Source organism: Tiliqua scincoides, chromosome 9, assembly GCF_035046505.1.
Source record: "Tiliqua scincoides isolate rTilSci1 chromosome 9, rTilSci1.hap2, whole genome shotgun sequence".
Taxonomy (NCBI): domain Eukaryota; kingdom Metazoa; phylum Chordata; class Lepidosauria; order Squamata; family Scincidae; genus Tiliqua; species Tiliqua scincoides.
In genome coordinates this window covers 39,787,267-39,810,918 of record NC_089829.1, presented here as the reverse complement: position 1 = coordinate 39,810,918, position 23,652 = coordinate 39,787,267, and the positions used below count along the sequence as shown (strand labels likewise).

General features: G+C 43.2%; 1 protein-coding gene across 1 annotated transcript in view; it reads left to right on the top strand.

Annotated features, from left to right (window-relative positions):
• WWOX (WW domain containing oxidoreductase) overlaps nucleotides 1-23,652 on the top strand; it is a 670,666-nt gene that overhangs the window by 138,733 nt on the left and 508,281 nt on the right. The gene's annotated exons all lie outside the window — the stretch shown is intronic.

Genomic DNA, 23,652 nt, shown 5'->3' with positions numbered 1-23,652 from the left:
CCTTCCCCCAATTCCTGGGGCACACCTGTGGACCTCTCGCAGCACACCAGTGTGCCACGGCACAGTGGTTGAAAATGTCTGGTCTAGATTTATTTTCTTTCTTTCTTTCTTTCTTTCTTTCTTTCTTTCTTTCTTTCTTTCTTTCTTTCTTTCTTTCTTTCTTTCTTTCTTTCTTTCTTTCTTTCTTTCTTTCTTTCTTTCTTTCTTCTGAAAGCAGAATACATTGGGGGGGAACACCAATTGGAGGAGGGCAAAAATAGTCAAGGAACTGCTATAGAGGCAAAGGAGGCAGACATCGCAAAAGTAAAACAAAGGAAAAATGTTTTACGGCCATTTATAAAAAATGTTTTATATGATTACATGGCCTGGAGAACAGCGGTTCAGTGGCAGAGCATCTGCTTTGTATGTCGAAGGTCCCAGGTTCAATCCCTGGTATCTCCAGGTTTTTCTTTCATTTTCTTAACTAATAGGCCTCACCCTTGGCATTCTTCTCCTTCCCAATTTTCACCACACTCTTGTAATGTAATGTAGCAACTTGTAATGGAATTCTCCCACATTCTTCCCTCCCTCTTTCTCCCTCCTCTTTTTGTCTGTTTTGTATTTCAAGAGGTCTGTGTTGTCTGCAAAACTCCATAAGGTGCCGTTTACAGACACATTGATGCAGCCAGAAGTAACTCATAATGATAATCACACTTTTTAATTTTTGTTTTGTTTTTTTCAAAGAAACAATTACTTTATGAAGAAGAAAGTGGGGACATCCAGAATCCAGCGTACCTTATTGGGTGGGTGGATGCGGAAAGTTGTGACTGCATCATTCACATACCACGTGTATCAGTCACGCTTGTGATATCTTTTCTGTGAACAAGATGCAGGCTTTGGTGTCAAGCTCAGCAAGCAGTTACAGCAGCTTCTGTGCTTGTCTCTTTCTCCTGTCCTTCAATCTTTAATTTTGTTCAAGGGGCTTTTGTGCCATTTCTTCATCCCAGTCATTACTCTTCTTCATATCTGGTGAGGTACATTGTCCAAAGGGGTAGCCGCAGAAAGTGTTTAATGAGTGTTTTTCACCAGGCTGAACAGAAAACCCAGCCAGGTGTGGAGGAGAGTAGGATGGTATTTATGAATGGATGTCATTATTTTGACAGGATGATGAATTAACATGCTGGTCTTGGTCAGCTCAATGAGTTGAGTGGTTGTGTGGTCTGGCCAGTCCTCTGGTTTGTGGTATCTTCAGACAGAAATTTATCTTGTCATCTCAGAGATAAAGATCAACAGCGAAGTTCAAGGGGATGAAATCTGCATGGCAAATTTCCACATTCTAATGGTTGAATGGTTGCCATTCACATTTAGCCTTAGTCTATCAGCAAGTTATCTGCTGGATAACTTTTGTCTAAAATGGGAACCTATATTGCAGAGAACCTTCTGGAAAATAAAGTTTAAAGAGAAGCACCTGATTGCTACTTTCATGATGAATTAAATTAAGAAATCTGTGGCTTGGGACTTGTTTCTACAACTGAGATCTGTCCACAGACCAATAATTTCAGGCGCTTCCTACCACAGACATGCTTACTGAGTGTCGTGGGTCATTCATACCTCAAAGCATTCTCTAGGGAACTATGAATGTTTATAAGAGACTACACATTAACCTTTTATCTGGGATGAAAAAGAAGTGAGTTCAAACCTCCTAACCTTGCCAGAGGTTACTGATTCATTTTTTCATCTCACATTCAGATAACTTTCCTTGAGCATGCACTGCAAACCAGAAGATCTGTGAGGGCTGATTATAGATAAGTAGAACCTCCATGTCAAGGGAAGTAGGCTGACCATTGGTTGTTGATGGGCAGAAGTGGAGGAAGGGGGTGAACTTTTTCATCTCCTCCTTGTGGGCTTCTCCGAGGCAGCTAATGAGAGACAGGTTGCTGAGCTAGATGAACTTTTGGCCCAATTCAGCTAGCCTCCTTTTATGTTGTGAAATGGAAGTGGGTCTGTAATGTACAACCAGACTTTCACCATACCTTATACAAGGGTCGCCCAGAAAGTAATGCACCACATTTTTTTTTTCTTCAACAATTATTTATTGAACACAATGAAACTTACACACAAGAAAGAATGATGTTTCTTCTACACTCCCTATTTTTCCGCGTAATCTCCGTCCAGTTCTATGGCCTTCCTCCAGCGAGACACAAGGGCATGTATGCCCTGCTGGTACCACTCCTTGTTCTGGTCACGAAGCCATTTCTGCACTGTGCGAATCACCTCTTCGTCATCCTCAAAACGTCTTCCGCGAATGGCATCCTTTAATGACCCAAACAAGTGGAAGTCTGAGGGAGCTAGGTCAGGGCTGTAGGGTGTATGGGGTAACACAGTCCAACCCTGTTTAGTGATGTGTTCCGAAGTCCTCAAACTTGTGTGAGACCGAGCGTTATCATGTTGAATCAAACATTCACCTGGGTTGTTATGGCGCCGAAGTTGCTGGAAGCGCTTCTTGAGTTTGGTTAATGTCTTCACATAAGCTTCAGAATTAGTGGTGCTGCCTCTTGGCATCACATCAATGAGTATGACGCCCTCACAGTCCCAAAACACAGTGATCATGACCTTACCGGTGGAAGCAGTTGCTTTGAATTTTTTCTTCTGTGGAGATTGAGGATGACGCCATTCCATCAACTGTCATTTTGTTTCGGGCTCAAAATGGTGAACCCAGGTTTCATCACCTGTCACAATCCTGGACAAGAACGCTTCCCCCTCATCTTCAAAACGTTTCAGCAACTCAGAAGAAATGTTTTTTTCTGAGAGATTTGTGGTCCACCGTAAGACAGCGCGGAACCCATCGTGCACACACTTTTGAGTAATCAAGAGCACGGATGATTGCATCCACACTTCCTTTGCTGATTGACAACTTCAGCGCCAACTGCCTAGTCGTTATGCGTCGGTCCTCGTGAATGAGCACATCAGCAAGCTGCGTCTTATCAGGTGTGACAGCCGTGGATGGCCGCCCCGAATGCTGCAAATCTTGGAGCTCTGCCGAACCGCCTTCTAATGGCCTCACCCTCTGTGCCCAGCGACTAACCGTACTTCTGTCGACTGCAGATTCTCCATAAACTGTACACAAACATTTGTGAATGTTCCCAATAGTTTCTTTCTCCGCAGTGAGAAATTCAATGACGACATGCTGCTTGTAACGTACATCACTTACAGACGCCATTTCGAAACACTGCTGCAGCTATGCTATCTGTCTGAAGAAACCAAAAATTTGTGTGCGCACTCCTGAAAATTCAAATAATGTATATCATACCATTACTGTAGGCTGAGAAAAAAAATGTGGTGCATTACTTTCTGGGCGATCCTCCTGGGAGATGATGTAGTAAACTAGGATAAAGCTAGCTTTACAGGACTTTCAGGGTCTTGAATATAAGGAAGGGTGTCTTGATAGGTATGAACTCAGCAAAAGAGTACATAGAAGACAGTGGGGGGCGCTCTCTTGTACACTAACCAGTGAAAATAACACAGTGGGTGAAGCGAAACCTCTTGTACCTGAAGGCAGAATACTTGGTGGGAGTTTAGAATATGATGATAGCTGGTTAAATAGGGCACCCTGAGAGAACTGGAAAGTTTACAAATCAATGGTAAGGCCACACCTGGAGTATTGTGACCAGTTCTGGTTGCCGCGTCTCAAAAAAGACATAGTGGAAATGGAAAAGGTGCAAAAGAGAGCTACTAAGATGATTACGGGGCTGGGGCACCTTCCTTATGAGGAAAGACTATGGCGTTTGGGCCTCTTCAGCCTAGAAAAGAGACGCCTGGGGGGGACATGATTGAGACATACAAAATTACGCAGGGGATGGACAGATGGGATAGAGAGATGCTCTTTACACTCTCACATAACACCAGAACCAGGGGACATCCACTAAAATTGAGTGTTGGGAGGTAAGGACAGACAAAAGAAATTTTTTCTTTACTCAGCGTGTGGTTGGTCTGTGGAACTCCTTGCCACAGGATGTGGTGATGGCATCTGGCCTGGACGCCTTTAAAAGGGGATTGGACAAGTTTCTGGAGGAAAAATCCATTACGGGTTACAAGCCATGATGTGCATGTGCAACCTCCTGGTTTTAGAAATGGGCTATGTCAGAATGCCAGATGCAAGGGAGGGCACCAGGATGAGGTCTCTTGTTATCTGGTGTGCTCCTTGGGGCATTTGGTGGGCCGCTGTGAGATACAGGAAACTGGACTAGATGGGCCTATGGCCTGATCCAGTGGGGCTGTTCTTATGTTCTTACGTTTCCATGTAAGGAAAAGTTGTCCAACTTGCCAGGTGCTTCAGAAATACATTTGTTGGTCTTGCACACAAAACCCACATCCCAGTTTCAGCATGAAGGCACAATTGGAGTAGAACTGGCCAACATGTATGCATTTCCACTGATCAGTCAAAAGTACTATGCAGGACCCGGGAACAAAGAGCAGGAGTCATCCTGATAACGCTTGATTGACTATTGAGTCTGTCGTTCTTGCTACTGGTGGTCATGTTGCAAGACTAGGATCTTCCAAACCTCCTAGTTCTACTGAGCCAAGATCCATGCTGTATCTAAATTCCAACATCCTACAGCGCAGAGGCTTGGAGGGAAGTTTGTGTCCAGTATTAGTTCTATTGGCTTCTGGTTCCTTGGGCATCTGCTTTTCTAGTACTTCCTGGAGAACTATGAGACCAAGGAATCAAGACTGATTGGCCTTATCTCTTGAAAATGCCCCAACCTTCTAAACAGGAGATAAGGCCAATCAGTCTTGATTCCTTGGTCTCATAGTTCCAGTAGGCCATTCCTCTAGAGCCAGGGTTCTCAACGTGGACAATATAGTTCCCCTGGGGGCCCCACCATACTTGTTATTTAGAAATAATGGACCTGCTATAAGCAGTGCAGATAGTAAAGGACTCCTTTACTCAACTAATGGCAGCTATGAGGAAGGACACATGAGGCTCTGGATAGGACCATGAGCAAATAAAGGCTGGGAAACTGCTCTAGAGCAGCTGACACTCTGGAAGTGGGTTCCATTTCTAGAGGATGCATGTTACAGTGAAGATGCTTGACCTCTTAGACTAAATAATGGGTTTCTGAAATGACATATAGAAAAACCCTCTATTTTTTTTGACTTGCAGGCACAGGGAAGCAGGGTGTATTGACCTTAGCGGAAGACTCATTTCTAACTTCAGAGCTGCTATAAATTGTGCTATTGCAGCTAAAGTGAATATATCAGCAGAATGGCAACACAAAAGCAAACGCAAAACAAAGTTGGTCTATAATAGTGTCTGGAGAGTGGAACTGAATGATCCAAAAAGGCCTAGTTAACCATAGATGTGCTCCATTTAAAAAAAAAATGCAGTGAATCTATTTAGAAAACAATTTTAGCTCTAAATAAATACGCAAAGTCATTCAATAACAGTCATACCCCAATATGTATTTTTTAAAACACACACTGAAAAGCACTAGCTGGTTAATGTTATTTAGCAAATGCAGGCATAGTTTAGAAACGTATTTTGGTTATATTGAAGTGGTTTATAAGAGTAAAAATAATAATAAAAATAAAAATCTTGGGGACATGTCATAATCCCCCAAGGAACGCAATTCATTTTCTTGAATTACAGCTGGGTGGGAGATACTTTTTTGGCCAGGGAATGGTGATGGAGGGGGGTGGAGTGTGCATAAGAGAGTGGAAATTGAAATAGGAGGGCAATGCTTCTCTGCTCTGAGCCCTGTTACCTGAAGACAATGTTTTGCGGTGTCAGCAGTTTCTCGCAGCTTTAACTTTACCAATGCCCTTGATGAGGTGCAGAGTTGTCGGTATTCTCGTAAAATTTCCTCAGCAATGGCTTCTTCTGTTCTCTTTATTTCCTTAAGTGAACATCTGCCTAATTGTTCACCTCCATTGCTTTAGTGCTTTCCTCATGCTTTCTCTGTTTCCAGACAATAAACTTTATTTTCTTCATAAGAATTCAGTCTACGCAAGGGTATTAGGCAGCTTGTTTGCACCTTTTAATTTTTGGACGTTTTCCAGGAAGACTTTTTTTGCAGTAGTTCCAATGGGTTCATCAGTGAATCATGGAAGGCAGCACAGCACCATGTTCGGGTTTTTATCAGTTACCTTCTGTTTATAAACATCTGTCTAGAAAATGTTTCTGATTTCTTTAGCTTTAAAAAAAAAGTGCGTGTTTGGCTGATTGGGATATTAGACATACAAGAGTGATAATTTTTGGAACATTCAGAGGTACGTGAAGTAAGTGTGGAACAGTAATAAAATTACTTGCTGAAATGAAATGTATGGAGAAGCAGCTTCCATTTGCAACTTACACGAAATGAAATGAATGGCGAAGGAGTGCTTGCTTTCAGAAAAGGAGGTGAATCTTGAAGGGAAAGAAGTGCTCCAAATTGCACTGTCTGGAAGGCCCGCACCTATGAACACTGAGTGAGCTTGCATCACAGTGATTTGGGGGATTGGGATGCAGGCACAGATGAAGCCCATGCAAATTACAAGGAGCAATGTTGCCAAATTCATTCAAAAAGGAGGTTGGGGCCACTTAAAATTCAGAATGTTTTGGTAGGAGCATGAACTGCACCCTTCCCTCCTTAAACACACACACCTGCTTTGCTTCAATTGTTTTCCCTTTCACTGGGACTTTGATACCATATGAAGTGCAAGTGTATTGGGGGGGGGGACATAGTCCCTTGTCTTGCTATTAATCTTTCAAACTGACAATGGGCAAACTAGGCTAATGAGCAGGTTGCATGAGTGGCCCTCCTTTATTTCAGTGGGCTACATTATTGAAACTGGGCATGTGCATTTAGCCATTAATCCATCAGTTAATGTGAGGGAATCTGACAATTCTGCTTATGGGTGATGACAAGAAATTTTGTTGATGGGCCACATATAGAACACTGATGGGCCGTCACCGCTGCTCCAGACCCTGGGTTGGAGGACAGGAAACTTATGAACCTGACCCACTGTGTACCCCCTACAATCGTGTAAATATACTCAGTGACATAGCTAGAGGGGGTGCAAAGCACTATGTTTTGCAGGAAGCCTCACCTTGGCATGCAAATGGCCCTTCCCCTTCCCCTTCCGAGCCAACAAATACCTCTGTTTTGCTTCTATCACAGGTAATGGCTCCAAAAGGGAGGGACCATTTGCACGCTGCGGTGAGACTCTCTGAAAAACTTAGTGCTTTGCACCTCCTTTAGCTTCACCACTGAGTATACTCTTATACTGATTACAGAAAGGTTAAGCTAAAGGAGTAAACTCAATGATGTATTCTAAAAGCATGAAGGGCAAGTGCATAGTGTCAGGAAGAAGTGTAAGGAATGTCCTGGGAATAGCAGAGTGTGGCCCCTTATCCATGTATATTGTATTGGTTTTATTTAATGTTCTTGTTAATTGTATTTTATATTGCATTTTTATTGTTGTACACCACTTTGAGCACTGGAAAAGCGGTTTATAAATCTCTCAAATAAATTTTAACAGTGTTCTTTTGCTTACTAACTAGCCAATTTAAGAGTTACTTAGAACTCAAAAGCTCACTGTGTAATTACTTTCAAGTCCTTTGTTGGTCCTAATGAAGCTGCTGTCTTAGGTTGGATTGTGGATTTGTCTTAGATATTGTGTTACACTTGAAATTAGGAATCTGAAAGGTTTGGGATACCAAGGAAGTCAGTGAGGCAGAAAGCAATCATGGATCATAATGGAAGCTCACCGTTAGTGAACTCTTGGGTTGTGCACAGATTCTGATATTGGGGAAGTCTCCAAATTCTCATCCTCCAATATCATGTTGGTGGGGTGTGAGGCCTTATGCCTCTTGACTGAGTCTTCCATTGGAACCTGACATTTTGCATAGATGCAAGAAAACACAGCTGTATTTGAAAATATAGCTGCTCAAGCCTAATTTTTACAAAAATAGCAGTTAACAGAAAGTGTTGATCTTCCTCTCAGTCAAAAGCATAATTCAGGAGGGCTGGGCCAGTAGCAAAGAGGTTGCAACGTATTTATATCTCTAGATATCCACAGGGAGATATACACAGTCTTTTGCTGTTAGTTCAATTCCTGTTAGTGCAAAGTTGTATTTTTAACCTCTGTGGTCCATGATCGAAAATTTGTATTTGTTTATGGAGCTTGTAAAGCCTGCCTCACATAGTTAGTTAGTTGGCAACCTTCAGTCTCGAAAGACTATGGTATCGCGCTCTGAAAGGTGGTTCTGGAACAGCGTCTAGTGTGGCTGAAAAGGCCGATTCGGGAGTGACAATCCCTTCCACACTGGGAGCAAGTGCAGTCTGTCCCTGGCCTGTCTCCCTGGCTATGGGCCTTCCTTCTTTGCCTCTTAGCCTCAGACTGTTGGCCAAGTGTCTCTTCAAACTGGGAAAGGCCATGTTGCACAGCCTGCCTCCAAGCGGGCCGCTCAGAGGCCAGGGTTTCCCACTTGTTGAGGTCTACTCCTAAGGCCTTCAGATCCCTCTTGCAGATGTCCTTGTATCGCAGCTGTGTTCTACCTGTAGGACGCTTTCCTTGCACGAGTTCTCCATAGAGGAGATCCTTTGGGATCCGGCCATCATCCATTCTCATGACATGACCGAGCCAACGCAGGCGTCTCTGTTTCAGTAGTGCATACATGCTAGGGATTCCAGCACGTTCCAGGACTGTGTTGTTTGGAACTTTGTCCTGCCAGGTGATGCCGAGAATACGTCGGAGGCAGCGCATGTGGAAAGCATTCAGTTTCCTCTCCTGTTGTGAGTGAAGAGTCCATGACTCGCTGCAGTACAGAAGTGTACTCAGGATGCAAGCTCTGTAGACCTGGATCTTGGTATGTTCCGTCAGCTTCTTGTTGGACCAGACTCTCTTTGTGAGTCTGGAAAACATGGTAGCTGCTTTACCGATGCGTTTGTTTAGCTCGGTATCGAGAGAAAGAGTGTCGGAGATCGTTGAGCCAAGGTACACAAAGTCTTGGTCAACCTCCAGTTCATGCGCAGAGATTGTAATGCAGGGAGGTGAGTCCACATCCTGAACCATGACCTGTGTTTTCTTCAGGCTAAATGTCAGTCCAAAATCTTGGCAGGCCTTGCTAAAACGATCCATGAGCTGCTGGAGATCTTTGGCAGAGTGGGTAGTGATAGCTGCATCGTCGGCAAAGAGGAAGTCACGCAGACATTTCAGCTGGACTTTGGACTTTGCTCTCAGTCTGGAGAGGTTGAAGAGCTTTCCGTCTGATCTGGTCCGGAGATAGATGCCTTCTGTTGTAGTTCCAAAGGCCTGCTTCAGCAGGATAGCGAAGAAGCGAAGAAGAAGACCTGCCTCACATAAAAGAAAAGCAAATAGCCACATTTTAATGAGGGGAGTGTAGAATTCCCTTCTGCTTAATTTGTATTAGAATTTGGCCTAGTGTAACTTTTTAAGACTTCTTTTTTTCCTATGAAGAGGCCCCATTGTGTTTCACCTGTGAGTTATCTAATCCACAAGCATAGTGATCAGATATTGATGTGCCAGGAAAACTTTATGGAATATTTATTGTGTGTGATAAAACATATAATTTTTTTAAGCAATATGTGGCATTTTTCTTCCTTTCTTCAACCTGAAGCTAGCTTCTGTCAGGGCAGGCTGCCCAGAACATTAGTGATCTTGCAGTTATTACTCTGTGTCATATATAAACTTGTTTTCCCCCCTACCCACAACAAATAAATCTTTGGGCCTCCCTCTGCAAAAAAGGGAGAGAAAAAAATTGTGGTTACAGTATAATAAAAATGAACTGCTTGTCATGACTGCAGCTGACATTTATCGGCCTATTTGTGGGTGCTCTTTCTCTCTCTTTGTATAATATAGAACATAATTTGCCACTTTGTAAATACATTCCAGTCTAAATCCCTGCCAGCATCTGTTAGAGTTTGAAGGATTAATGCACAGTGCAACCCAGGCCTGAGCTCTCAGGCAATGACATTGCTTTCGACTGTGAACCCTGGGAAAAGGAGATGGCCCGGGCTTTATTCTGTTTGGGTTAAACATTTTGTCCTCTGGCTGTTAGGCTTCCCTAATCTGTACTTGTCATCTGCACATGCAGTGTTTGCTATCTTCACATGCATAACATCTTTGGGACTTGTGCCCAGCTTGTAAGCATTGCATTCCCTCTTCTGCACAGTGTGTGCTTGGCATTCCAGCTCTTACCTATATCATCACAGATTGTGGGGTACAAGCCATGATGATTTATAGGCAGCCTTTGGGTTTCAGAGGTAGCCTATCCCTGAATGCGAGATGCCCAGGAGTGGCAACCGGATGCAGGTCTCATGTAGTCCTGATTGCTCCTAGAGGCATCTGGTGGGCCATTGTGAGATACAGGAAGCTGGGCTAGGTAGGCTCCTGGCCTGATCCAGCAGGGTTCTTCTTATGTTCTTACTGCATATTTCAAACCTTCCATATCGACGCTTACTGCAAGCCTATGCATATCTGCTCAGTAATAATCCTTATTGAGTTCCATGGGATTTATTCCCAGGTAAGTGTATACAGGATTGCGGCTTTAGAATAGCAATGACAATTGGCTCTTCCACTTTGTAAATTTAATTTAGAAACAAACAGCATGGCAAAAGTCTCCCAGTTTCATTTTAAATTTTGGGTGGGGGTGAGAACAGGAATGTACAAGAACATGGCAATGGTGTAGCTATTTCCTCCCTGACTTTATAGTGTACCCTCGATTTAATGGACGTATAGGGGGAAAGGGTGTCATTTTGATAAAGACATCAACATTAATCCTTTATCTAAAAGAAAAGCAAAGCCCCAAGTATGCATAAAAGCATCAGTCAATCAAGGAAAATAGCATACAATGCTATGTAATACAGAGGCTCTAGTTCCCGAAGCACAGTGGAACAGAAGTGTTTCTAGATGGCTCCAGATTGCTAGAGACAAACACACACCAAACCCATTAAAAGGGTGTGTCCATGCTCTAGATCTACACTAAAAAATAACCAATCTTCTTATGAGTACTTGAGATACCTGAGACAGATCCTGGATGCCTCTCTTTGTGATCGCCATCATAACAAGACAATTTGGATAAGGTGCAATCATTGACCATCAGTCAAAGAGAATATCCTAAAGCGTAGACTGCCATGTTTTGGCCATGTCTGTAGAATGAACACCAACCGGCTGCCACACAAGCTCCTCTGGTGAGAGCGACCTCCCTACTGGAGGGTTCAGTGGGCAACACCAAAGAAAAAGTGGCTCAGACACATTGAGAAAGACCTAAGGAATCAGCGTTTGACCATCAGCGAGGCAACAAACAGAGTGGAAGCATGTCATGAATGACACATGGATCTCAGCAGCACCTACAGCAGCGTATTGTCTGAGAGGACAACCTGCTCTCCAGCACCACTTAAAGAATGAAGAAGAATGTCTCTCTATTGTGTTAGGCAGGTAGCGGTCTCTGCGTTACCTGGAAATGCTGGGTTTGAGACTGGGATCTTCTGCACACTAAAGTGAAATTTCATTGGTTATGCTTAAACTTCTGGCCGCATCTATGTTAACTCTTTGGATCCCAGCCACAAAATGCATACTTGAAAATAGTTCAGGAAGAATTAACTTTAATAGATATCCAGTTCCCATCTCTGAAAGTTTGAGGATGAAGAACCAAGAGCCAAAAATATGAGCCTAGATCAGTGGTTCCCAAAGTTGTGGGTTGCAACCCCACCATGGGAAATGGAAGTGGACCATTCCCCCTTAAGGGGAGTGGCCCAGGAATGGATACCCTAACAGGTACTGCAGCGATCACAGTATTACGGGAACTCAGGGGCATGGTAACATACCGGGGTGGTGAAGCCTATTAGAGGGCCTTGGAGGCTTGCGGCCCCCTCTGCAAGCCTCCCCAGTGCAGCAGTGATTGATCGGCATAGAGAGGATTCTAAAATATGACTCCCCCATTAGTCTAAAATGGACTAGTCCAAATGACCAGTACCATCTCACTCTGCGTGATGTGCAGCTTGGGAGAGCACAGACATGAAAAATGCCCTAACCAAAAATGCTCACAAAGTTGTTGTTCTGAAGGTGTGTACTATTTCTGAGTCTGGGATGCAAACCGTTGAATATCTTTTAGGAAAAATAGTTGAGCTAGAGAGAAACAGAAGAAAAACTAAGTGCAAAATTATTCCAGCCACTATGGTCTCTAATGGCTCCCTGTAAGTTATCTCAGATATCGTGAAGGAACCGATTCTGGAAACAGACAGCATATCTTCAGATGGCTTTAGAGCTTTGCATCATGTGAATCATTTTCTCTATTCAGTCGCCTGAGAGGTAATCTCATAGCATTCAAAATACATGCATGACTTTTTAAAGCCTGCCTAACATAAATACACTTCTACACTGAGTGTATGCATTAAGGGACTATAATATTTACAGCCTGAAACTGGAATAAAAGCGTAGCATCCATCTTGCATGGAGATCATCATTACTGCCTATTGCTGGACGTTGTTGACTGTCATGATCCATGCATCAAAGTTGTCATGCTTGAGGCTAATGGCACACTCTGATCTGGGTTTAGTTGGTGAGTCCTCGTTTTTTTAGGCTAGCGTCAATTCAACTTTGATTTTTATGGATTTACATGCTATAAATGAGGCAGAATATATTCTGCACAAACTTCTCTTTAGTTTTCCCCACTGCAGTATTTTATCCTTGAACACATTTTATCTTGTGGACCATAACATGCAGTTTCCTTTGTGTAAAAGTATGTCGCGCCTTTTCAAGCTGGGCCATTTCCCACGTGTAGGTGGCTGGGATTTTTCTTTATTACCCTGAAGTACATTTTTCTTGTTTTTTAGCCACTCAGAAAGCTAACTATTTCTCATGCTGTGCTTCTTAGGATATTTTGCATGCGTGCACTGGGGGGGGGGGAGAGTTTACAGCTTTTAAATATGTAGAATATATAGTATATCCCAATGAAAAATATAGCCACACAGCAAATTAGCCAAAGTCCACTCTGGTGCCTTTCAAGTACCTCTTCCATTTTTCTCCTTCCAAGCACTTGTGTAAGTTATAGGGACTACAGCATATTTATTAAGAGTCTTCAACTGTGTATAAAACAAGATCAGCCACAAGTAATGGTATTTGCTGAAGGATTCTTTATCATGTGAATTTACCTTTAGTCATCTATTATTTATTTCAGCTCTTTTATATGCCATTATAATAAATATTATGGCAGAGAAAGCTTTTATGCTTCAAGTTATTGTAGTTCTCTTCACTTCCTTGCAATCCTTCAGGAAAATGTAACTACACTTTACCTATATTTAATGTAAATCATCACTTGCATTAGAATGAAAAATCCCTGATTTGACGGGGAAAGAAAAAGCCTCCTCCTCCTCCAGTATTGAAACACAAATGCAGAATCATGTTTACTGCCAAACTGCTGTACCAGGCAGTGTTCATTTTTAAACAGTTTTAAAGCTGCAAAGTGAGTACATTGCATATCATGGAATATTTTGCTTGCTTTCTGAGTGTTTTCACTTTCTGGGTAACTTCTGGCTCGATAAGCAGTTCTCTAAGCATGAGTGCAAAACGTTGCCAATTATATTTTAAGCAATTTTGATACACTTTTACTGTGTAATATGATGGAGCCAGAAAATTAAACAGAATGTTATCTGGAAGGACTTTTTCCCTGGAAGAGAAACAGCTACCCAACCAAGTGTTATGTCTTTGCTCTTGATTTATTTGATTTATTGAGGGGGGAGACCCTAAGCTATTGTTATAAGCTAACATTATCTTTATTGTCTCAGTGGCAAAAAGGCACTTCTCGTAAGTGGCTGTTTAATGAAGAAGGTGAATAAGATACCGTACTTGATAATATTTTAAATCTGCAGCTGATAAGATGCAGCATTGGAAGTTGTTTGTTGACATGAGAAAGGGTTGTGGCTAGAGATGTTTGTTTCTGGTAAGTAAGTTAGGATTCCAGCCTAAGTCATACTGAACACAATGGGCTTACTTCTGAGTAAAATAAATAATACTGTTTTCAAACACCTCCAGTTGGAGCTCCTGCATCCACAGTAGCAGTTGCCTGCAATTCTGCGGAGTTCATCCGCAATTCATCCAGGAATGTAGTTCATCCAGGAATCATGATGACTACAACAAAGTAGGGGTGGGTGAGTGGGTGGAAAAGTGGTGACCCTTTTTACCTTCCTAAGTGCCACTGAAAATATATTACTAAGTTCCTAATGCCCATGGAGCCAGTCAGTAGCTGTTCCAAGGACATTTCTCCTCCACATTACATCAAGTCCCAAGTTGTATCCTAAGAATAAAAGCAGAAGCAAACATTTGCACAAGGACTACAGTAGGATTGAGTAGGACCTGCGCCTTAATGAGGCCAATTGAAGAGGTTGTCTCAAGGAACAGGCTTCAAATCTGGCTATTTGCCTCTGCTGCTGCTGTGGCTCTTTTCACTCCCTGGATTGGGAAAGGGGAGAGCGAGACTTCTCTGTTATATAGTGGGTCTCACGCATCAGTAGACTTGAATAAAAGTTCCATCATAGTTTATTCCTACTCCAAATGAGTTAAAATCACACTCCCACATACACAAATACCCCAGATATATATACAACTCCAACAAGCCTACATCCCTCTTGATTGGACAGCCAATCACATATAACCTGTTGCTTTTCCCACAGGTGATAATACTCACATACATAACACCCCTTCCCCCCAAGGGTTGTTTAGAATTAACACACATAGTCCTCCAAATATCTAGGTCGTGTACGCTCTCGTACAGAGCGACGCAACACTGGGACTGAAGCCTCAGTCTCCCTTGTCAGCTCTTGAGTATTCTCTGGAGCCGATAATGTCACTGTAGGAGGACTCTCAGAAGGTGCCCTAACATCAGTGGGTCCAGGTGGAACTGGAGAAGGCTCCAATTCCTGAGATGTAACGTCCTGACTGGCACCTGCACTGGGCACATCTTGTTGTTGATCCCTGGGGACAGGGGACAATGTCACTGGCGCTGAATAAGACACTCGACGACGCATCTGATCCAGATGACAACGATAAATCCTCCCATCTGGGATGGCCACCTCGTATGAAACTGGACCCGTAGCATGAGAAACAGTCGCTGGAATCCATGCCGGGCCATTTGCATAATTCCTGATATAAACGGAATCATCAGGACTGAAGCTGCATACTGGCTCTTGTGTCTCCGCAGTTGGCAGCTTATCAGTCGTTCTATCAGGATGCAATCTGTCCAAAAGGGTTGTCAAATGCCGTCCCATTAAAAGTTCAGCTGGACTACGACCTGTAGTAGTACAAGGGGTCACTCGCTGGTTAAAAAGAAATGCTGCCAGCCGATGATCCCAATCACCCTGGATAATACGAGACAGAGATTCCTTAGTAGTTCTCACCATCCTCTCTACCTGGCCATTCGTGGATGGATGGAAAGGGGCTGATGTCACATGGCAAATCAAATACCTGCCTATAAACTCTTTAAACTCTGCAGACATGAACTGTGTAGCATTATCTGATACAATAGTGTCTGGTAGTCCATGGGTAGCAAAAATCCTACGAAGGGCCCTAACAGCTGCCCAAGAAGTCATAACTGTGACTGGTATAACTTCCAGCCACTTAGTATATGAATCAACTAATAAAAAGAAATTCTGGCCTTGAAATGGCCCTGCAAAATCTATATGTACCCGGGACCAAGGAGTGCAAGTGGTCTCCCACTGCTGCACTGGTGTTCTCGGGGCTTCTGGCCGGGACTCCTGGCATGTTCTACAATGATTTACCCATTCTTCTATGGCAGCATCTATTCCTGGCCACCAAACATAACTCCTTGCCAATGCCTTCATTCGCACAATACCCGGGTGATTTTCATGTAAAGACTCCAGAACTTGATTTCTTAATTTTGGGGGGATAACCACTCAACTACCCCAAAGAAGACAACCCTTATGGGCTGAAAGCTCAGTCTGGCGAGTAACATATGCTTTAAACTCTGCATCTATATGGCCTCCTGGCCACCCCCTCCAAACCCAGTTAAGAACACGGGAAAGAATACAATCTTTAGCAGAATACGAAGCTACAACAGAAGCATGTAATGGTGGTTCTGGGAGGGATTCTAAAAGCATAATACCATATGCTGGAGCCGGATCTGGTCCGGAAACAGGCAATGGCAGACGAGTAAGAGCATCTGCATGTCCAATAGCCTTCCCTGGTCGATAATACAAAGAATACTGATATGCTGACAAAAAAATAGACCACCGCAATATGCGAGGGGACAAAATCTGTGGTGTTTATCAGGGGCAAAAAGGCCCAACAGGGGCTTATGATCTGTTATAACGGAAAAACAACGACCATACAAATAATCATGGAATTTTTTAACCCCTGCCACTATTGCTAAGGCTTCTTTATCTATTTGAGCATAATTTCGCTCAGTTGGGGATAAGGTCCGTGAATAATAAGCTACAGGCGCCTCTCGGCCATCCTGCAGTTTATGACTAAAAACTGCACCAATACCATAAGGGGAAGCATCACATGCCAAAACCACAGGCAGTGACTCATCAAAATGAGCCAATAAGGAATTAGAAGTAAGTAGTCTCTTCACTTCTTGAAAGGCAACCTCCTGACATTGACCCCAAACCCATGGAGCCCCTCTATCCAAAAAGCGATGGAGTGGCTCTGCCACTGCTGCCTTATGAGGCAGAAAAGAATGGTAAAAATTTAAAAGTCCTAAAAAAGCCTGTAGTTCCTGCTTAGATGTAGGAGGTGGAGCATTCACAATAGCCCGCACCTTCTCGGGAGCAGGGTGTACCCCATTTGCATCAATAAGGTACCCCAAAAACTCCACCTTTGATGTCCCCAAAATACACTTCTCTCTTTTAACCCTTAATCCCACTGAATGAAAACGACGGAGAACTTCCCGCAGACGACCAATAAATTCACTATCTGATGACGCTGCTATCAATACATCATCAAAAAAAGGAATAACCCCAGGAATGCCCTTCAGAAGTGTATCCATGAAATTTTGGAAAATTCCTGGTGCCACAGAAACCCCAAATTGAAGGCGCTTAACTTTAAATGCACCCTGGTGCGTCACAATGGTCTGGGCTTCTGCCGTATCCTCATCAACAGGCAACTGCTGATAGCTTGAGCTAGATCCAATTTCCCAAAAACCTCAGAACCTGCAAGAGAGGTCAAGAGATGGCTAACAACTGGGACTGGATATGCATGCTGCTGCAGGGCCTTATTAATAGTACATTTGTGATCTGCACAAATCCTTACATCCCCATTTGGTTTAAGCGGGGTGACAATAGGTGTCTCCCATCGTGCATGAGACATGGGTTCCAAAACTCCCTGCTCAACCAGACAGTCTAGTTCTTCCTCTATCTTGGACTTTAGTGCGAATGGAACTTGCCGTGCCTTCATACGTATGGGCAACATAGCTGAGTTTAACTGTAAAGACACTGGGGGACCTGTATAACAACCAAGAGTTTCCTCAAAGACCTGGGCAAACTCTTTACAAACTGCTTCTAGATCCTGTTGGCCCATACTCTGAACCCCAGTTACCTGAATACCCAATGGGCCAAACCAGGCCAATCCCAGCAGGCTAGTACGGCGTCCTTCCACAACAACCAAATCCAAAAGCCCATCAAATTCTTTATAACGGACTCTAAATTTGCCCACACCCCGAACAGGGACGTGATTTCCTTGAAAATCAGTAAGCAATAACCCTGCAGATTCCATCCGGGGACCATTTTGGGGGCAAAGGCGCTTAAGGGTATCCATTGAGATGATGGAAAGTGCAGACCCTGAATCTACCTCCATTTTACACAGGGACCCTTGAATCTCCACCATCACATGTATTTTTTCTCTAGTGGTCAACTTAATACTCTGCACAGGATAAATGGAAGTAGTATAAAGCTCCTCCTGAAGGATGGACCCTTGATGGATTTCTCTACTACTGCCCCCCTACTACCAGGGGAATTCCCCCTGCTGGCTTACTGCGGCAAACTCGCGCTAAATGTCCCCACTTTAAACAATTTTTACATTTAAAATTCCTATAACGACAGTTCTGACGTTCATGTGCTTCCCCACAGCTTGCACAAAACCCCTGACTAGGCGTCTCAGAATCTTGCCGGACCCTTAGTCGGGAAGCTGGTACTCTATGATGGTTACTCCGTCTCAGTCCTTCTCGATGAATTTGTAACATCTCTCCCCTATCGGCACCTTCAGAAACAGCCTCCTCACAATGATTTACAGCTGGCTTAAGGGAGGGACGTAATTGTTCTGTAATGCCCTCAGCTTTTTCGAAGGACAAAGCTTCTTTGAGAGCTCCTTGGAAGGTCAATTCCTCCTTTGCAAATAACTTCTGTTGTAGTTTTATATCTCTTACCCCACAACAAAATTTATCAAGGAGTGACTCCTCCAAATTATGGAACTCACACCTCCGTGCCAACTGACGAAGAGCAGCTACGAACACAGGGATGGGCTCCCCAGCTGCCTGATCTCTTTTGTAGAAGGCATGACGCCGTGCAATCCGAGAGGGTAGAGGTGAAAAATGACTTTTTAAAAGAGTCATAATGTCTCTATAGGAAGTAGTCCTTAAATCATTTGGTGCCACCAAACTTTGGGCAATTTCAAATGTGGCAGCCCCACAAACACTTAGCAGAGTTGCCCTTTTCAAAGCAGCCTCAGTAATTCCTCTTGCTTCTAAAAAAAATTCCAAACGTTCTGCATAATTGTCCCACGGTTCAGGGAACGCAGGGTCAAATACCTCCATCTGTCCTTGAACGGCCATCGTTATCTCTCGTAATAATTCCAGTTGCTCAGACTGAATCCCACCTTCGTCGCCAGTGTTATATAGTGGGTCTCACGCATCAGTAGACTTGAATAAAAGTTCCATCATAGTTTATTCCTACTCCAAATGAGTTAAAATCACACTCCCACATACACAAATACCCCAGATATGTATACAACTCCAACAAGCCTACATCCCTCTTGATTGGACAGCCAATCACATATAACCTGTTGCTTTTCCCACAGGTGATAATACTCACATACATAACATCTCAGAAGAGGAAGTGTACTCTATCCCACCCCTCTCCTCTCCACACCTCCTCTTCTGTGCCACCCACTCTTCCTTTCCAATCCATGAACTGGGAGACGCAGAGGCTGGCATGTTGCTGTTGGAAGGGCAGCCGCTTCAGTAAACAGGGCTGGCCCTGGGAGAAGCCCTATTAAAATCTTTTATAAACTATATCCAGTTAAACTTTGGAGGTGGGGGTGAAGGAATGAAGTCTGCAGTGGTGGTAGGGATAAGTAGTCTGGTTTTTCATTGTGGATTTTGGCTTTGTTGCTGCTGCTTTACTTTCCTTATATTTATTTGATCTGTGTTCTGTTTTATTTTACTGTAGGATGCCTAAGGACAAGAAAGGCAGGCACAGAGCTGAGAAGACCCATGTTGGCTTTTTGGCTCAGAAGGGGGCATAGAATTTGTGGCAGAGTCATCTCTGCCCCCCTCCTGGCCCTGGTCTACCCTTTCTCCTGGTTCTGCCCCTCTCTGCTCTTCCCCTACCCAGAAAAGACTCTTTGCTGGCTGGTGGTGACACTTACCACTAGAGGCTTCAGTCTGTGGTCTTCCTGGACTGAGGACCAGGGCTGACTGTGCTGGCTTCCAAGCCAGCCCAGTACACTTACCGACAGTGCTGGAGTGCCTTACAGCACCTTTCACTATACCCGGAGCTGGTGATAAATGTATAGCGCACAGGGTTAGCCTGATAAGACTGGCTATTAGTCATGACCGCAGTAGGTGGGATCTCCTCCCAGTGGGCGAATGCGGTGGGAAATGTGGCAGCTGACTAGTATTGTTGGTTTCACTGGGGTGGCCTGGCTGGGTTGTCCTGCTGATGGGCATCTGTCGCCATGCTTGCCTACGTATCTTTTTTGACCGAGATTGAACATCTCCTGTGCTCATGGGCGCCCCATATGGTTGTGCATATTGTGCACTGCACAAGAGTGTCACATCTAAGGGGACCTGTTCAAACATCTGAAAGGAGAGAAGGAGGAGGGTTCTGGTAGAATCTGGTAGGGAAGAAAGGGGCTGTTTTATACTGAGCACAAATATGCTGTGTGGATTAGGAGCCAACCTCTGCCTGTGCTGTTCACTTTCCCACTTTTAAGATTAATTCAACTGACTATTCAGCAGTTGAGTTATTTTCTTTCTCCTCCTCCCAAGGAGAACCCTCTTCAGTTAACTTATGATTTAGTGCAATGATGGGGGTAGGGTGTCCATTAACGCCAAAAGGCTTTTGAATCCAAATGCTTTGAAGTCAATTGAGACATGCGTGTGCAAAATGTATGTGACTAGTTTTTAACGAAGCAGAAAATGTCCATTGTTTCTGAAGTCTGTTAAATCGACGGTTCGCTTTACTGTCTTTTTCCTTTTGTCCTTTGATAAGCTAATGTTGCCACATTTCAGACCCGCAGAAGCCTTTCCCGTGGCAATTAATTCAATGAGGTACAACTTGCGCAGAAGAAGTGCCTGCTGGATTGTGTTGATGATGTTGTGCATTGAGGTTCAGCGTCTCTCCTGTTCAGAGAAATGACATGTTCCATTTAAGTTTTCATAACAGGAGGCATAATTCAGTATTGAAAATATGTGCAGTGAAATGCTGAGGGACATCAGCGTAATAAAATTATGACACATTAGATCAGAATTTGCAGGATGGTATTAGCAATCAGGTCCGTCTTATCGTCTTGCTGCCTTTCTTCTCTTGGCAATGCCAGTGTATGAATTTCTATATTCCCTTACATGCAAAGTTGCATTGGAGGAGGATTAAAGGAGCAGGTAAAGCTGAGCTACCAGATAAGGAAGTTGTATGTCTCAGTGGCTGGTGCAAATTCTATATGACTGAGGCTGCAATCCTAACCACGCTTTCCTGAGAGTAAGCCCCACTGAACAAAATAGGACTTACTTCTGAGTAGACCTGGTTAGGATTGTGCCCTAAGTGTATGCAAAAACCTTACTACGTCTGTAGGAAAAAGAAAGGCCAAGCTTTTGCAACAGTTTAGAAAAAAAACAAAACAACATCTGTGCAAAAGCGCATGGGTTGTGAGTGCTCGCGCGTCTAACACAGCAGTGGTGCTTTTCGAAGGACTCCTGTGCCCTGCCACTCCACCCACTGCACATCCCTGGTCTACGGTCTTGATTATGTGACCTCACAACAGCTATGTGAGTGTTAGACCACTGTTGGGAACTGTGAAGAAGACTGAAGGAACATTTTAAGAAAAATAAACTGCAGCAGCAGTTTGATAGCACCTTCATTATTTCCAGAACACATATTTTTCTCTTATAAGGCAACTTTAACAAATAAAAAAAATATTAAAATGGTTTTGCAGATTTTTGGAGTTGTTCAGCTAGAATAAGAGATGTAAGCTGCCAGTTGGCTAGAAAAAGAGAAGAAAAATGGCTAGAACAATGACCTTTTAAAATGGTGATGACTTTTGATGTTGGATAAAATGAAGATTGGCATATACACAAATAAACATATGTAGGTATGTCACTGAGGGAGGGAGGGAGGGAGAGAGTGACTGCCTAATGTATGGAGGAAGGAAGAAGACAGAGCACTGTTTCAGCTCTCAAGTTGCTAATACAGTTGGGCGCCACTTAACGACGGGGATACGTTCTCCGATCCTGGTGTTATGCGATTAGGTCATAACACCTAATATAACATTAGCGAACATTCAACCCAATCTACTGCCATTTTGTAAACAGACGTGCCCTGCCAGACACTAGCTGGCTGCACAGGCTACTGGAGATAGATTGCCTCTTCTTTGCTTTAAGAGCCTCTCTGTTGTGTAAACAGACACTCTGCCGCAGGCTATGGGAGATGCAATTGCCTCATTAAGAGCATCTTTATTATATGCCAATAAAGGTATTATTGTATTGTATTGTAAGAGCATCTTTATTGTGCTTTGACCACTGTCATATATGTGGTCTGTCATTAAGTGAACAGTTGTTAAGCAGCACACACCTGTTTTTGTGTCTGTTGTATCAAGTTATGAAGCTGGGTTCACACCATCAGGAGAAGAACCTACTGAGGTTGCTTTTAAAATCTAATATTTATCTTCCTCTTAGATTTGAGGAGAAAGTGACTTGTCTAAGGCCACAAAGCGAGTCTGTCGCAGAGGCCTTCATGCACAGATATATGAAGTGTGTGCGGCACAATGAAAATCACAGAGGCCCCATGCCTCAGATCTGTCAAATTAATGTATAGCCTGTATATTCAGTTAGTACATTATTTTCTGCTATTATATTTCTCAACTTTATATGGCTTTTCATCAAGTCTCAGTTACTGGCAAAATCAAGTTAAGAATTATTATTTTTTAAATAACACAGCTTCCTAGTCCTTATTAGGTTAGAACGAAGCTTGTAAATGTGAAGCATCTGTTAACAATGGTCGAGTAAAAAACCAGATGTGTGAGAATCTAACATTTTAAATGTCTTATATGTCTGTTGTGATTGAATGAATTTCTACCTTGTAATTCATGTACACTCAGCTTGGCACTGTGTGGCATGATTTGTCCGGCACTTGAAACTTTTTTTTTCTTGCACTCATGACGTTATAAAGACTTCTCTTTGAGCCCTTCAAGAAACGCTTCCATTGCGTCTTACCGGTCTCGATAACCTTTCGTCTGACAAGTCTAAAAATCTGCAAAAGTGCAAATGAGTTTAACTCTTGGAAATAAAGGGACATTGATTATCCTGGCAGTGGAGAATGGATTGTTATTAAATGGGACGGGGGGAGGTTTCGGTTCACTGGCTGAACTGGCAGAGTAGAAACCCATATTCATGGCTTGGATTTGCCATCTGTATATCACAATTGTCCATTTATCGCTTTTAAATATTTTTATTCCTCCCACAAACACAGCACAGCTCTTCAGCAAATTTTTTCCTTGCAAAGGAATAGGTGCAAGTATTGCATTTCACCATTGCCCCCCTCCCCTTTCGTCACATTTGCAGTATCCTAGATGCTTCCTCTTTGTTTTTGGAGTTGGTAGCATAAACCTGAAAGCTGACTCCAAGAACCAAAGGCATTACCTGAGTGTGTGGACTTGAATCACTTTTCCCAAGAGCAGAGTAACTAACAGCTTGTGGTTTCGTCTGTTGAGCTAAGTTGATGAGTTTTTGACCCTGTTGCCATCCTTGTCTTTGTAGCACTCTGTTTATTTTTCCCTTGGAGATGAGAACAGCATTACAGCTTTTCTGTTTAAAGGGGAGAGAGAGAGAGAGAGAGAGAGAGAGGCTTTGTTATGTAGACAAATATAAAGTTGATGAGCAAAAGATGGAAGGGTCCTTCTGAAATAAAGGTGACATAAAGACTGATATGGGATAGATTAAGGGAAGGGAAGATTGAGAGCCATAGTACATGTGACATTAAATTTAGTGTGTAGTTTGTTGCTTGTCTTTAGCTGCAAGTAGCAGCTGTGTGAAGGTGTGGCTTGAACTGGACCTGAAGATAGGGACCATTTACTTTTCCCAGCAGTTTTTGGCTTAAAAAATGCAACCCTAAGCAGCTGTTTAATCCTGATAGTGTCATTGCAGCAAATGACCTTTGTATTACCTGATGTTGAACTTTTTCCATTAGGCTTTCGAATTGTACTCAGATTGTTCAACTTGCTTGT